This window comes from Cricetulus griseus, chromosome 8, assembly GCF_003668045.3.
Source record: "Cricetulus griseus strain 17A/GY chromosome 8, alternate assembly CriGri-PICRH-1.0, whole genome shotgun sequence".
NCBI classification, from domain to species: Eukaryota; Metazoa; Chordata; class Mammalia; order Rodentia; family Cricetidae; genus Cricetulus; species Cricetulus griseus.
This window is the reverse complement of record NC_048601.1, coordinates 31433653-31447738: the sequence shown is the minus strand read 5'-3', so window position 1 is coordinate 31447738 and position 14086 is coordinate 31433653. Positions and strand designations below refer to the sequence as shown.

Genomic DNA, 14086 nt, shown 5'->3' with positions numbered 1-14086 from the left:
TGTCTGTCTGTCTGTCTGTCTGTCTGTGTGTATGTGTATATACCTGTGGAGGCCAGAGATCAACCATGGGTGTTTTCTCTGTTGCTTTAGGTTTTGAGACAGGCCCTCTTACTGAGCCCAGAGCTCACAAATTGGATAGATTGGCTGGCCAGCAAACTTTAGCAGCCACATACTACTGAGCCCAGCTTTTTACATAGGTATTAGGGATCCAAACTCAGCTGGGGAATGGTGGCAGACACTTTTAATCCCAGCACTCAGGGGGCAGAGACAGACAGATCTCTGTGAGTTCAAGGCCAGCCTGGTCTGAGTGAGACCCTGTCTTGAACACTGCCCCCCAAAGAAAGGGATTCAAACTTAGGTCCTCATGCTTATGCAGCGAACACTTTACTAATTGAGCCATCCCTCAGCCTCAAGAAATATTTTATGACAACAAAATTATTATGTATAGTTGCTGGGTGGAATATTCACAGCTTGTAATTGGTGGCTCTGTGACCTATATATAGAAGAATGCATCCTTTTGAGGTTAAGCAGGCATGTTGTATGGTAACTTCAAAGTAACATGCAAACCATAAATTTATTCACAGTGGAGTAGAAAGAACACCGTAAATGTTAGCTTTTAAAAGTTCTCTTCCTTTTGTTTATGTGTCTGGATTCCCCAGCCCCCCCCCCTTTTCTTTGAGTAACGCTAACTTTATAATTTTTTTTCTTCTGAAAACTGCTACACCGTGGGCTGGAGAGATGGTTCAGTGGTTAAGAACACTGGCTGCTCTTCCAGAGGATCCGGGTTCAATTCCCAGCACCTACATGGCAGCTCACAACTGTAACTCCAGTTCCAGGGTATCTAACACCCTCATACAGGCATACATGCAGGCACATGAAATAAGAAATAAATAATTTTTAAAATTATTCTCAGCCATGTCTGGTGGCACAAGTTTGTAATTGCAGCTACTTGGGGCAACTTGAAGCTAGAAAACCACAGCTTGGGCTAGCAAGTGAACTCAAAGCTAGCTAGAGCAACTTGGTGAGACCCTGTCTCAAAATAAAAAGTAAAGAGAAGTCGGGGAGTGTGGCTTAGTAGTAGAGTGCTTGCCTGGTATCCTTGGCATCCTTGGGGCCCTAGATTTAACCCTCAGTGCCAAACTAGGTGTGGTGCCACCAGCTTGTAATCTCATCACCCAGGAGGCCACAGCAGGAGGGTCAGGAGGTTTGGGTTTTGTTTTGTTTTGTTTTTTTTGTGTTTTTTTTTTTTTTTTTTTTTTTTTGGTTTTTCGAGACAGGTTTCTCTGTGTAGCTTTGGAGCCTATCTGGGCACTCGCTCTAGAGAGCAGACTGGTCTCGAACTCACAGAGATCCGCCTGCCTCTGCCTCCCGAGTGCTGGGATTAAAGGCGTGCACCACCACTGTCTGGCATTATTATTATTATTATATTAATTATGATGTGTGGGTTTGTGTGGTTGAAGGTGTGCAGCATGAGTGTGGAGGCTTTCCATTGGATCTGGAAATCAAGCCCATGTCATAAGGGTTGCATAACAAGCACTGTTACCCACTAAGTCCCCTACACACACACACACACACACACACACACACACACACACACACACACACTTTTTTCTTTGATGTTTTTTGAGACATACTTTTACTCTCTAGTCCAGTCTATTCTGGAACATCTAGAACTAAAGGCTCAAGATGGCCTTTAGCTTGGGCTGATTATCCTGCCCATCTTCCTAGATGCTGGGCTACAAGCGTGAGATACACACTTGAATTGAAATTATTTAGATTTTTGTTTAAAATTTATAAATAGCTGGACATAGCAGCTCATGCCTGTAATTGCAACACTTGGAGGCCAGAGGCAAGATGTCCACCACAAGTTCAAAGTCAGCCTCAGCTACATAGTGCATTCCTGGTGGCCAGGACTACATAGTCTCAAAATGCCAGACCTACAGAAAAGAAAGAGGTAGAAGAGTGATATTTTCTTTCCTGAACAGCAGATCTAAGAGATCTAAGTTTCAAATTATTTCTCCTTTTCTGGAATCCACTGTTTTAGTCATGCTCCATATTTGGGAGTCCCCCACTATCTTTTTGGTGCCTAGTCTCAGTGTATCAGGAACAGTCTGTCCCAGGGAACCAAAGGTCCCTGCAGACTTCCAGTCTCATCAGACCTCAGCAGTCCTATGGCCAGCACAGACCTCCTCTTGTGCCTTCTTCCTAACCCTCCAGCCTCATGCCTGATTTTGTTATGTATTCATGCAAGAGGACTGAGAAAAAGATGTACACAGTTGACATTTACAGTTGGGACCCAGCTTACAAAACTGACTTGGTGTCAGCTATCTGATCTGGCCCTTCCCCTTTCTGAACCCCAGGTTCCTCATCTTAGACAAAAGAGAGACTTTACTTGTTGGAACACAGCTGCTGTTATCCTGTGGTGGCTCCCCACCTTATTCTCACTCTTCCTGATGCTCTTCTCCAGGCTTAAACTTATTTATTTTTTCATATTTATTTGTGTGTGTGTGTGTGTGTGTGTGTGTGTGTGTGTGTGTGTGTGTGTGTGTGTGTATTCCCACCACATGTTGACAGAATCCCACAGATGTCAGAAGAGGGTGTTGGGTCCCTGAAACTGAAGTTACAGGTAGCTGTGAGCCTCCTGATCTAAGTGCTAGGGACCAAACCTGAATCCTCTGCAAGAACAGCAAGCATTCCTAACTGTAGAACCATCTCTCCAACCCTCTACACATTTGGGGTTGCTTCTTCTTCCTTTTCTTTCTTTTTTTTATGTAATGACTTAGATTTAGTCACTGGAAGCAAACTAAACGGAAAATTTACAATAGAGAAGAGACAGATGCATGTCAGGGCTTTTTGCAAACTGAGATGGGACAGACTGGGGGCTGCCCCTCAACCTGATCCTTTGCAAACAAAGCTGTCCATCTACAGTGTTCCTGAAACTCTGGTTCAGGAAAGGAGGGAGTGATGGTTCTGTGCGTTGCAGTCACCTTGCTCACCACTCACTCCTGGCCAGCATCTGGAGTACTGCTTTGCTGGTTTTGGTCATCAAACTTCTTCATGTGGCCAGAGACAATATCATCATTCCACAGAAGCAGAACTGGAGTCTCCACTGCTGTTTTGTGTTTGTAGCTTCACAGCCAATGGCTTTCATCTACCCAGCTCTCTCATGTTCACTGAGGTACGAGTCTCACTGTTTACACCCCAGGTCTCATAGCTCTGCTGTGCAGGCTTGACCCAAAGGGGGTTAAGTAGACAAATGATACTGGACCCCAGTTCTGGTTCAAGGTACAAGGAATGACCTCTAAAGCCTGAGCCACAGCTCTGCATGGGCATTGTTCAACATCAGTCATGGCCTTAGAATTTTCTGTCAAGGCATGGGCCACAGCCATCTCCACCACCAGGCAGCAGCTGAGGATACAGGAGAATGTTGTGACAGACTTGTATGGTATCCTGTAGGTTGGGTTCTCTTCTGAGAGGATCTCCTGGTTCCTCTAAGATGGTTCCTCTAAGAAGAATGTGCAGGCCTTTGGGTCTTCACACTCAGTGATGAATGTCAAGTGCTCATGTCCAATCTTCTTGATTTCCAATAGGCCTGCCCCTGTACCAACATCTTCTCCCAGTTCCTCTGGTCGGCTGTCTGTCCATGTCCCACAGGCTCTAGCAATGTGATTTTTGTCTGTCTTCCAGACTCTATGAAAGTCTGTGACACTGGCCCCCATGAGGTAGTGCTGAGCTAAATCTGAGATGCTCTTTTCTGAGATGACCACATCAGTCTTCAGCTGGATAATATCCTCATACAACTGCTGGATGTACTCTTCTTCCATTTGAAGGGTTTGGGTTAAGTCCTCATCTCCTGTAATCTCAATGCCAGTCTGGCTTTCTCCTTTCTTGTACTCCAGAGAAGAATTCAGTAGCACAATTTGAGGGCTCTTGATACAGTGGTGCGTTCATGGATGGGTCACAACCTTGTTAATATGACTCCACATAAGGCATAGGAGTCTTCAGTGATGCTTCCAGGTATCTTTTCCTCCCTTGCACACTTCTTGACATCAATTTCCTTTCAGGCATTGTCTTCAAACTGGACAGTCTTCACAGCATCCAAAGACAATGCTGCATGGCAAAGAGAACCACTGACTGATGACTTTTGTAGTAATAGTTCTATTGATGATGTTCAGTATCATATCACAGTTATTGACATTAGCCGGGATACTGATTTTCAGAGTGCTGACCATGTCATCAGTGTCATGTGATAAGAAGTGATCACCACTGAGGGGTGCATCTGAGCACTCTGGGAAGTTCTCAGCCACAGACAGCATTTCTCCTGCAAGAATAATTACTGATGTGGTCCCACCTCCAACCTCTTCATACTGGGTCCTGATAATTTCAATCGTGGGGTTGGCTGCTAGATGCTAGAATTGAATCTCTTGAAGAATGGCATTGCCATCATTGGTCATTATGATGGCTCCCATTGGGTCCAAAAGCATCTTTATCATAGATTTAGGTTACAAACATGTCTGGATTATGTCTGCAATTGTCTTAGCAGCATTGCTATTTCTGGATTGAATTTTTCTTCCCTATTCATGCTTTGTATTATGATTGAGCATGAGCACTGGATAGCCCGTCATGGCAGGGGATCGTCGTCTTCCTTTTAAGACTCTGATAAGCAGATTTGGATGCACTGTACCATTTTCTTTCTAATGCTCTCTTTTTTCCCATCTTGGGGCCTAATCACAGCCTTGAGGCTTGTCCTAGTCACTGTTCTATTGCTGAGAAGAGACACCACGTCCAAGGCAGTTCTGATAAAGGAAAGCATTCAATTGGGGGCTTTCTTAGAGTTTCTGAGGTCCATTATCATCATCATGGGAGCATGGTGGCCTGCAGGAGGGCAGTGTAACTGAGCAGTAACTGAGAGCTACACCCTGATCCATAGGCAAAGAGAGACACTGGGCTTGTCCTGGGCTTTGGAAACCTCAAAGCCCAGCCCCAATAACACATTTCCTCCAACAAGGCTACACCCACTCCGGAAAGTCCATAGCTCCTAATTTTTTGTTTGTTTGTTTGTTTTGGTTTTTTGAGACAGGATTTCTCTGTGGCTTTGGAGGCTGTCCTGGAACTAGCTCTTGTAGACCAGGCTGGTCTTGAACTCACAGAGATCAGCTTGCCTCTGCCTCCTGAGTGCTGGGATTAAAGGCATGTGCCACCAAAGCCCAACTTCCTAATTCTTCTTGTCATTCTCAAATAGTGCCACTCCCTGATGACTAAGCGTTCAAATATATGAGCCTATGGAGGCCATTCTTATTCAAACCATCTCAAGGCTTTCTCTCAATAAACCTTATTTGTGAAGGCAAGTCTATATCAGTGGTCTTTCTAGGACCAACTGTAACCACTTTATTATTTCTTCCTTATTATGATATTTTGCAGATTTTAGGTTGTTGGATCCTTTAATAATAATGATGCCACTTGCATCAGGGGAAGCTGGAATATGTTAAAATTGAAGCAACAAAATAAAAGTTCTAATTTAAATTTATTTATTTGTGTGTATGTGCACAAGTGTGCACAAATTCCACAACACCCTTTTGTGGAGGCCAACTGGGAGAGTTGGTTCTCTTCTGCCACCATATGGGTCCCAAAGATCAAACCCAGGCTGTCAGATTTAGTGGCAAGCTCCTTTACCCACTGAGCCATTTCACTTTCCCCCTGTATAGGTTTGTGACAGTGGGCAAATGAACTTGTTTGTGCCAAGTATATCACGCCCAGTGGGTCCTTCATTGAAACGTCTTCCCAGAGTTGTATTTTAATGTGCCTTATACTTTATCAAAGGTCACAAGACAGGAGCTGGGGGAGCTGGAGAGATGGCTCAGGGATTAAGAACATCTACTGCTGTTGCTGAGAACCAGAGGTTTGGTTCCCAGTACCCACAAGGGTGGCTCAAAACTCCTGTAACTTTAGTTCCAGGGAGTCAGATGCTCTCTTCTGGCCCCCTCAGGCACCAGCATGCAGGTGGTGCATATGAATTCACAAAGGGTGCACATACACAGAAATAAATAAACAAACAAATAAATCTCTCTCTCTCTCTCTCTCTCTCTCTCTGTGTGTGTGTGTGTGAGAGAGAGAGAGAGAGAGAGAGAGAGAGAGAGAGAGAGAGAGAGAGAGAGACTGGCTCTCACTCTGTAGCTGTGGCAGGCCTGAAACTCTCTATGTAGACTAGGCTGGGCTCAAACTCACAGAGATATGCCTGCCTCTGCTTTCCCAGAGCTGGGTATCAAGAATCTTTAAGAAAGGTAGGGGAGGGGAGGAGGCTGTGCATGTGGCTCAGTTTACAGGGCTTGCCTGTTCAGTACAGTCTTGGGTTCAATATCCAGTACCAAGAAACTAATCTGTAAACTCAGTATTAGGTAGGTAGAGTCAGCAGGGTAAACTCAGGGCCGTCCTCAGCTACATATTGAATTTCAGACTATCTTGTCTAAGAGAGAGAGGACAGGGGAGGGAATAATCTCCCATGTAATTCTGGTTCCATTTTGTCAGAGGTTCAGAGAACATTTCAAAGCTTCATTCCAGTCTCCACACAAGAAATGACCCGAGTTTTTATAGCCAACGGGAAGTTGTCTTTTCCTCTACAGTCAAACATTCTGAACCAATTTCACTTACATTCATGTGTTGGCTTTGAAGATGATTAGAGCGAAATTTCATATCTAATGAGAGCAGCCCCATTAAAACTAATAGGCTTGCCGGGGGTTGGTGGTGCATGCCTTTAATCCCAGCACTCAGGAGGCAGAGGCAGGAGGATCTCTATGAGTTTGTGGCCAGCCTGGTCTACAGAGCAAGTGCCAGGATAAGCTCCAAAGCTACACAGAGAAACCCTGTCTCGAAAAAAACAAAACAAAACAAAACAAAAAACAAACAAAAAAACCTAATAGGCTCACCTTTATTTTTGCATTTATGCAACTCATCTCTCTTTGTAAGTTATCTTACCTCCTTCTGAGGAGATGGAAGGAAGGGAGGAAGGATGGACAGGAGTGATGGATAGAAGGAAGGGAGGGAGTATGGAAGGGAGGGAAGGAGGGAGGAATAAAGGGCTCGGCACAGCCCTTCCCTTGCTTGTTTAACAGAGTAATTGTGAGTTAAATGGCGTGTGTAACATCTGGCTAAAAGCATCCCCAGGTGGTTATGATGACAAGGTTAGAAAGATCCTGTCTGCCTCTTGTGGCTTCTCTATTACTATGGTATTACCTCTACCGTGTTTCAAGATGGCTCCCACCATGCTTCATCATCCTAGGGAGAATGGGAACACATAGAGACCACAGACCTGAGAACTCATGGCCTCATTACACAAATCTCTCCCATCCTCAACCCATATCTCACTGGCTAAAGCTTAATCACATGATCACATCTAACTTCAAGAGAAGTTGCAATCTTTAGTTCAGCTGACTATCAGAGCATCTTTGCATGTGAAGGGAACAGAGGAGAGGGAGGGAAAGAGAGAGATTAGATGACAGATTTGGGAAGGTATTTATCACTCTTGCTTTTTGTTTGTTTGTTTTTCCTTTGGGGGGGGCATAGGGGTACTGAGAATAGAACCCAGAGTAAGCACTCTATCACTAACCTACATCCCAGCCCATCAACTTTGTTTTTCTACCTTGTGTTTCCATCAGCCTGACTTCCCTCACTCTCTTTAATCAATCTAGCCCCCCGTGCTGCTATATCAGAATGCCAATATGGCATTGCCCTGCTCCCAAACTTCCCCCAAGTCCCTACTACAAGCAGAAAATACTCCTCAAACTTTACTGTGCACCAGGAATTCATTTATTTACTCATTCATTTGCCTTTGGGTTTTGTTTTATTTTGTTTTGGAGGCAGGGTTTCATATAGCCTAGGCTGGCTTCAAACTTGCTGTGTATCCAAAGATAACCTTGAACTCCAAGTCCCTACTACAAGCAGAAAATACTCCTCAAACTTTACTGTGCACCAGGAATTCATTTATTTACTCATTCATTTGCCTTTGGGTTTTGTTTTATTTTGTTTTGGAGGCAGGGTTTCATATAGCCTAGGCTGGCTTCAAACTTGCTGTGTATCCAAAGATAACCTTGAACTCCTTGTCCTCTTGTCTCAGATCCCTGAGATTATAGACAATGCACCATCACACCTGGTTTTATTTTTTTAAGATTTTATTTATTTATTATGTATACAACATTCTGCTTCCATGTATATCTGCACACCAGTACAGGGCACCAGGTCTTATAATGGATGGTTGTGAGCCACCATGTGGTTGCTCAGAATTGAACTCAGGACCTTTGGAAGAGCAGTCGGTGCTCTTAACCTCTGAGCCATCTCTCCAGCTCACACCTGGTTTTATTTGTTCATATGAATTTATTTGTGTTTGTGTGTGATGTGTGCAATATGTGCCTGAACATACATGTGTCACGTGTGTGTACACATGCATGTGGAGAGCAGAGCTGAGGTCAGTCAACATGGGTCTCCTTGATGACTTGTGTCCTTTATATTTATTTATCTGTCTATCTATTTATCTACCTATCTTTTTTTTTGTTTTGAGACAGGGTCTCACTGTGTAGCCCTAGCTGTTCTAGATCAGCCAGGGATATACCGAGAAACTCTGTCTTGAAAAACCAAACAACAATACAACAACAAATTTAAACTAAAAATCCAAATCCTGGGGCTGGAGAGATGGCTCAAGGGTTAAGAGCACTGCCTGTTCCTCCAGAGGTCCTGAGTTCAATTCCCAGCAACCATATGGTGGCTCCCAACCATCTGTAATGGGATCTGGTGCCCTCTTCTGGACATGTAGGCAGAACACTGTATACATAATAAATAAGTAAGTAAGTAAATAAATAAATAAATCTTTAGAAAATCCAAATCCTTCCACCATATGTGTCTGTACATATGTGTCTCCGTGAGTATATGCAGTTGCCCACAGGAATCGGAAGTCTGGAATGTCTTGGAGCTTGAGTTACAGCTGTTGTGAGTCACTTGACATAAGTGCTGAAATCTGAATTTTGGTCCTCACCATCCAGCAACAATTGCTCTTAACTCCTGGGCCATATGTCTAGCTCAGATCTTTATTTATTTTCTTGTTTAAATAGGATCACTCACTGATCCTCGAGCTCATCAGTGCAGCTAGGCTAGCTGGCCATCTTCAGGTAGCCTCCAAGGCAGGGGTTATAGCAAAAAGATGCTTTTTATACAGGTTTTGGAGAATATGGACTCAGATTCTTGTGCTTTTGTGGTAGGCCCTTTACCAGGTTTTTGAGATAGGATTTCACTATGTAGCTCAAACTGACATGGAACTCACTATATAGCCCAAGACTGATCTTTAACTTTGGCAATCCTCCTGTTTCAGCCTCCCAAGAGCTAGGTTTACAGATGTGAACTACCATGCTCAGTCTGTCTGTCTGTCTGTCTGTCTACCTATCCATCCCATTTTATAGGCAAGGCTATCTTGTTTTACACAGAGCTGCTCCAAACTCCTGAGTTCAAGTGACTCTCAGGTATCAGCCTTCTTGGTGACTGGAACTACAGACTTCTACCACCTAACCTGCCTCAGAGAACATCTTAAAAACAGAGGTAGATCACTATCTCAAAACTAAACAAAATAAAAACTGAGATAACTGGGCCCCAGCCTCAGAGTTTCCAGTTCTGTAGGTCTGTGGATGGACCTGAGAGTTTTTCTTTTTCCTCAGGTTCCCAGGTGATGCTGAGGCACACACATCCAGGGACCACACTTTGTTATTTTTTATTTTTATTTTATGTGTATGATTGTTTGGCTTGTATATATGTCTGCACACCACAAGCATGTGACTTCCCACAGAGGCTGTAAGAGGGCATTGAGTCCCCCTGGAACTGGAGTCACAGCTGGTTGTGCTAGGAACTGAACCTGGGTTCCCTAGAAGAGCCTCCAGTGCTCTTAGCCATCTTTGCAGTCCCTGGGATCTCATTCCCCTGAAGAATAAAATCTGCACTGATTTTCAGCTTCCCCCAGTCTGCTGCTAGCCTATTTTGCAATTCATCTACCCTTCCCCTTCCCTGCACACACCCAGGGTTCCCGTGAAGCTCCAGTTCTCACCTCTCTAAGCAGGCCAGCTGCTCACACCTCTATATCTTGTTCCTCAGTCCAGAATGTCATCTGCTGAACAACTTCCTGTCTTAGCCTCCCTGAAGCCCCTCTTGGCCCTGGGAGCTGTTGTTGAGTCACTCTCTGCCCCAGGTCCCTGGCAGCTTGCTCACACTCTTATCACCTGCATCTCCACTGCCTGTCCATCATCTCCCTGTCACAGGAGTCTTACTCACTTGTACCTCTAGAAACAGCTGTGGAGTAAGGGAGAAAAGTGTGCTTGAGGAGGTAGAGCAGGTAAGTGGAGTCAGTGGTACCCAGACTGAGTACATCATACCGTGGACCATTTGTGCCTGCTTCTCTGTGTTGAATTTGGAGCCCTAGGCCAGGAGGGGACTATTCCTGATGACCAAAGTTCTCTGACATTCATCCAAGGCATTTTCAGCCGGAGTTCTTTCAGGAGCTGGCAGCCTGGGGGACCTGCTGTTGCACCAGTGCATCCCTCTGTACTCACAGAGGCATCTGGAGCTCTGGAAAACACTCTTGAGTGGCAGATGCTCCCCTTCTAGGGTCAAGCAAGATGAAATACACTTTTGCCCAATTAGTCACAAAGTGTTGGGGTGGCTTCAGGTAGAAATTGGTCAATGGCTGGAACTTATTCCTCCTCTTCCTAGGGATCCTAGTTTCCTTCAGATCCCACAAAGGAGGCCTGTTTGGCCCCAGTAACAGCAGACATAGCCGTCATAACTGTTTAGAGATGAGGCTGGAGATGTAGCTCAGTTAGTAGAGTGCTTGCCTATCGTTCACAGGGCCCTGAATTCCATCGCCAGCACAGTGTACAGGAGGCATGGTGGCGCATGCCTGGCATTCCAGCATGTGGGAGGAAGGGACAGGAGGATCAGATACTCATGGTCATCCCAAGAGTGAGTTTGAGACCAGACTGGGATCCATGAAACTCTGCCTTAAAAAACAACAAAAGTGGGCTGGAGAGATGGCTCAGCAGTTAAAGAGTACTTGCTGTTCTTCCAGAGAACATGAGTTCAGTTCCCAGAGAACATGAGTTCAGTTCCCAGCATTCACGTCAGGTCACTCTTGACTGATAACTTTAGCTTCATAGTATCTGATGCCTTCTTCTGGCCGCTGAGAGCACTAAATTCATGTGCACAAACACATATTGACATGTAATTAAATTTTTTTAAAGAATTTATTCATTTATTATGTATACAACATTCTGCTTCCATGTATATCTCCACACCAGAAGAGGGCACCAGATCTCATAACGGATGGTTGTGAGCCACCATGTGGTTGCTGGGAATTGAACTCAGGACCTCTGGAAGAGCAGTCAGTGCTCTTAACCTCTGAGCCATCTCTCCAGCCCCCTAAAATTTTTTAATATTAAAAAATAGCAAAAGAACTGCCTGCAGGAAACAGGAACTGCCTGCAGGAAACAGGAACTGCCTGTACTGAGGCAGCAGACACTGCATAGCATCACATCCCTGTGAGCCTCCGTGTCCTCTGTAGCCCAGCACAGGACTGCTTACCTTAGAGTAGGCAGTATGCAAGGAACAGCGTCCTATGGTAGAGGCCCCAGCTCCCTACCTGACCTCTTTGATAGAGAATAATAAACTCTCACAGCTGCTCCTTCAAAGTAAAGGAGCCAGGCCCCTTCAGGCTTCGAGCATGCTGCCTTCTATGTACAGTGTCTACCTTCCTCCTCTCACACTTCTACCCAGTTTGGAGACCTTGGATCTCACCCTCCTCCACAAAACCCTGTCTGTTCCTGGAACTCTCTACCCATGCCACCTACCATACTTATGGACAGGCGTAATGAATGAGGAATGAGTGGTTTGTAAGTGAGGCTGCCATGCTTGCACGAAACGGGCTCTGCCCAAGGGAAGGAAACACTATTTACACAAACTGTACTGGGTGGGATGGGGGGCGGGGAGCATCCCACCGAATTACACAACCAAGAAGCACTGCTCCCAAGTCATGTGGCCAAGTTTGTGTTCTAGCTCAACCACTTGGACCAAGCAAGGTGTGTAACATCCTACACCTCAGTTTTCTCATCTGTGAAGAATGGGATGTTGCTGGTACCCTACCGTATGCTCAAACAAGGTGAAAACAGCAGCTGGTACCTGGCTGATATTTACCTAGTGTTTAATGTCATTATTATTGTTAGAGTTACTGTCTTTGTTTCATGTGTGGGTGTTTGTTTGTTTGCTTTTCTCTCTGAGAAGATACAAGCAGCCTGGGGACAATGAGTCATTACTTGTCCCTGTACCCAGTAGCAGGCAGAGAGCCTGACGTCATCCCCTCAGGCCTTCCTCCACCTTTAGGTTTGTCCAAATATACTCTTATTCTTTCTTATTTACAAATGACAAAACTTCAAAACAACTTGGTTTAAGCTAACTGAAGCCTTTGTAGGCTGACATAACTAGTAGTCTGGGTAGGGGGACATGTGGCTGGAGCCAGGACTGTCTGCTTTTCTATCTCCTGCCCTGCTGCTGAGCTAACCTCGTTCTCAGGATTCATCCATATGGCAGGAAAACGGGTCACTGGCTGCCTTTGTTTCCTCTATTTGATTGATCTCCCTCCTTCTTTCCTCTCTTCCTCTACACTCTCTTCCTTTATCTTTCCTTTCTGTTGTGTCAGACAGGGCCTCATGTAGCTGATGCTATCCTCAAATTTGATACCTAGCCAAGGATGACCCTGAACTCCTGTTTTTACTACCTCCACCCCCAGAATGTTGGGATTACAAGGCTGTACCATTAATCTCAACTCCATTTGTTTTGTTTTTGCAACAAGGTCTCAAGTCAGGCTGTCCTTGAACTCCTGACCTTATTGCCTCTACTTCCCAAGGGCTGGGAATGTAGGCGCATACAACCATGCCAGACCACATAGAACAATTTTAAGGAAGGCCTGGGTGTCCCGGGTTGAGTCACATGGTCATTTTTTGGAACCAATCTTTTTTTGTTTTGTTTTTCGAAACAGGATTTCTCTGTGTAACAGTTATGGCTGTCTTGAAACTTACTTTGTAGACTCAGCCTTCTAAGTGCTGGGGTTACAGGTTCTTGCCACTACAAACAGTTCATCTCTCTGTGTGGCTCAGTTCATAGGTCATTTCCTCAGGAAACTGTCTCCTCTCCTTTCCCAGAGCTCTAACCCTAGCTCAGGGAGAATGCACAAGAAGGAGAGCACACTCTGCATTTCTCAGGCAGGCTCCTAGCCCAGGCACAATGTTGGTAGCCCACCCTGCATTTGCCTCTTTTCTGCCCAGAGCCTGATGGGCTCAGCCTTCCTATGGGTAGAACTTTGTGGGGCTGCATGGTTGGAACTCTGAGTAGGTCAAACATCACCATGGTTCAGGCCTGTGATCCCAACAGATGAGGCAGAAGCAAGAGGATTGCCACAAGTTTAGAGTCAGGCAGGAGGTCTGTCTGCAAACAAAACAAAAACCAAACAAAACAAAAAACTAAAACAGTAAGGCAGTGGTTCTCATTTTTCCTAACACTGCTGCCCTTTAAGTACAACAGTGATCCTCAACCTTCCTAATGCTGTGACCCTTTAATACAGTTCATGTAGTTGTGACCCCCAATCAAAATTAGTCTCCTTGGTGCTTAATGACTGTATTTTTGCTACTATTATCAATCATAATGTAAATATCAGTGTTTTCCAATGGTCTTCGGTGACCTCTGTGAAGGGGTTGTTCAACCCCCAAAGGGACTGCAACCCACAGGCTGAGAACCACATCAGTAGTTACCTTAACTTAGAGGATGTGTCTGAAATGGGTATGAGACCTCAGTTTGAGTTTAGGTAAGGCACAGGGACATCTGGGACAAGGCTTGCTACTTTTGGGGGGAGGCCATGGCCAGCAGGCTTTAGGTTCTCTTCAGTAATAGACACAAATGAACCATTTGGCTACTTCTGCCCGACACCCACACCTGAGAAGACACCTCAGTGATAGCTGGCACTGTGGAAAAGCCCGAAGGAACAGGTCCTTGGTGGTCCTGTGTAGTAGCT

At 45.1% G+C, this 14086-nt stretch overlaps 1 protein-coding gene and 1 pseudogene across 7 annotated transcripts in view; one reads left to right on the top strand and one right to left on the bottom strand.

The window, feature by feature from the left end:
* Positions 1-14086, top strand: part of Ogg1 (8-oxoguanine DNA glycosylase) — a 48727-nt gene that overhangs the window by 21922 nt on the left and 12719 nt on the right. The gene's annotated exons all lie outside the window — the stretch shown is intronic.
* LOC100755434 lies at positions 3000-4625 on the bottom strand (annotated as a pseudogene).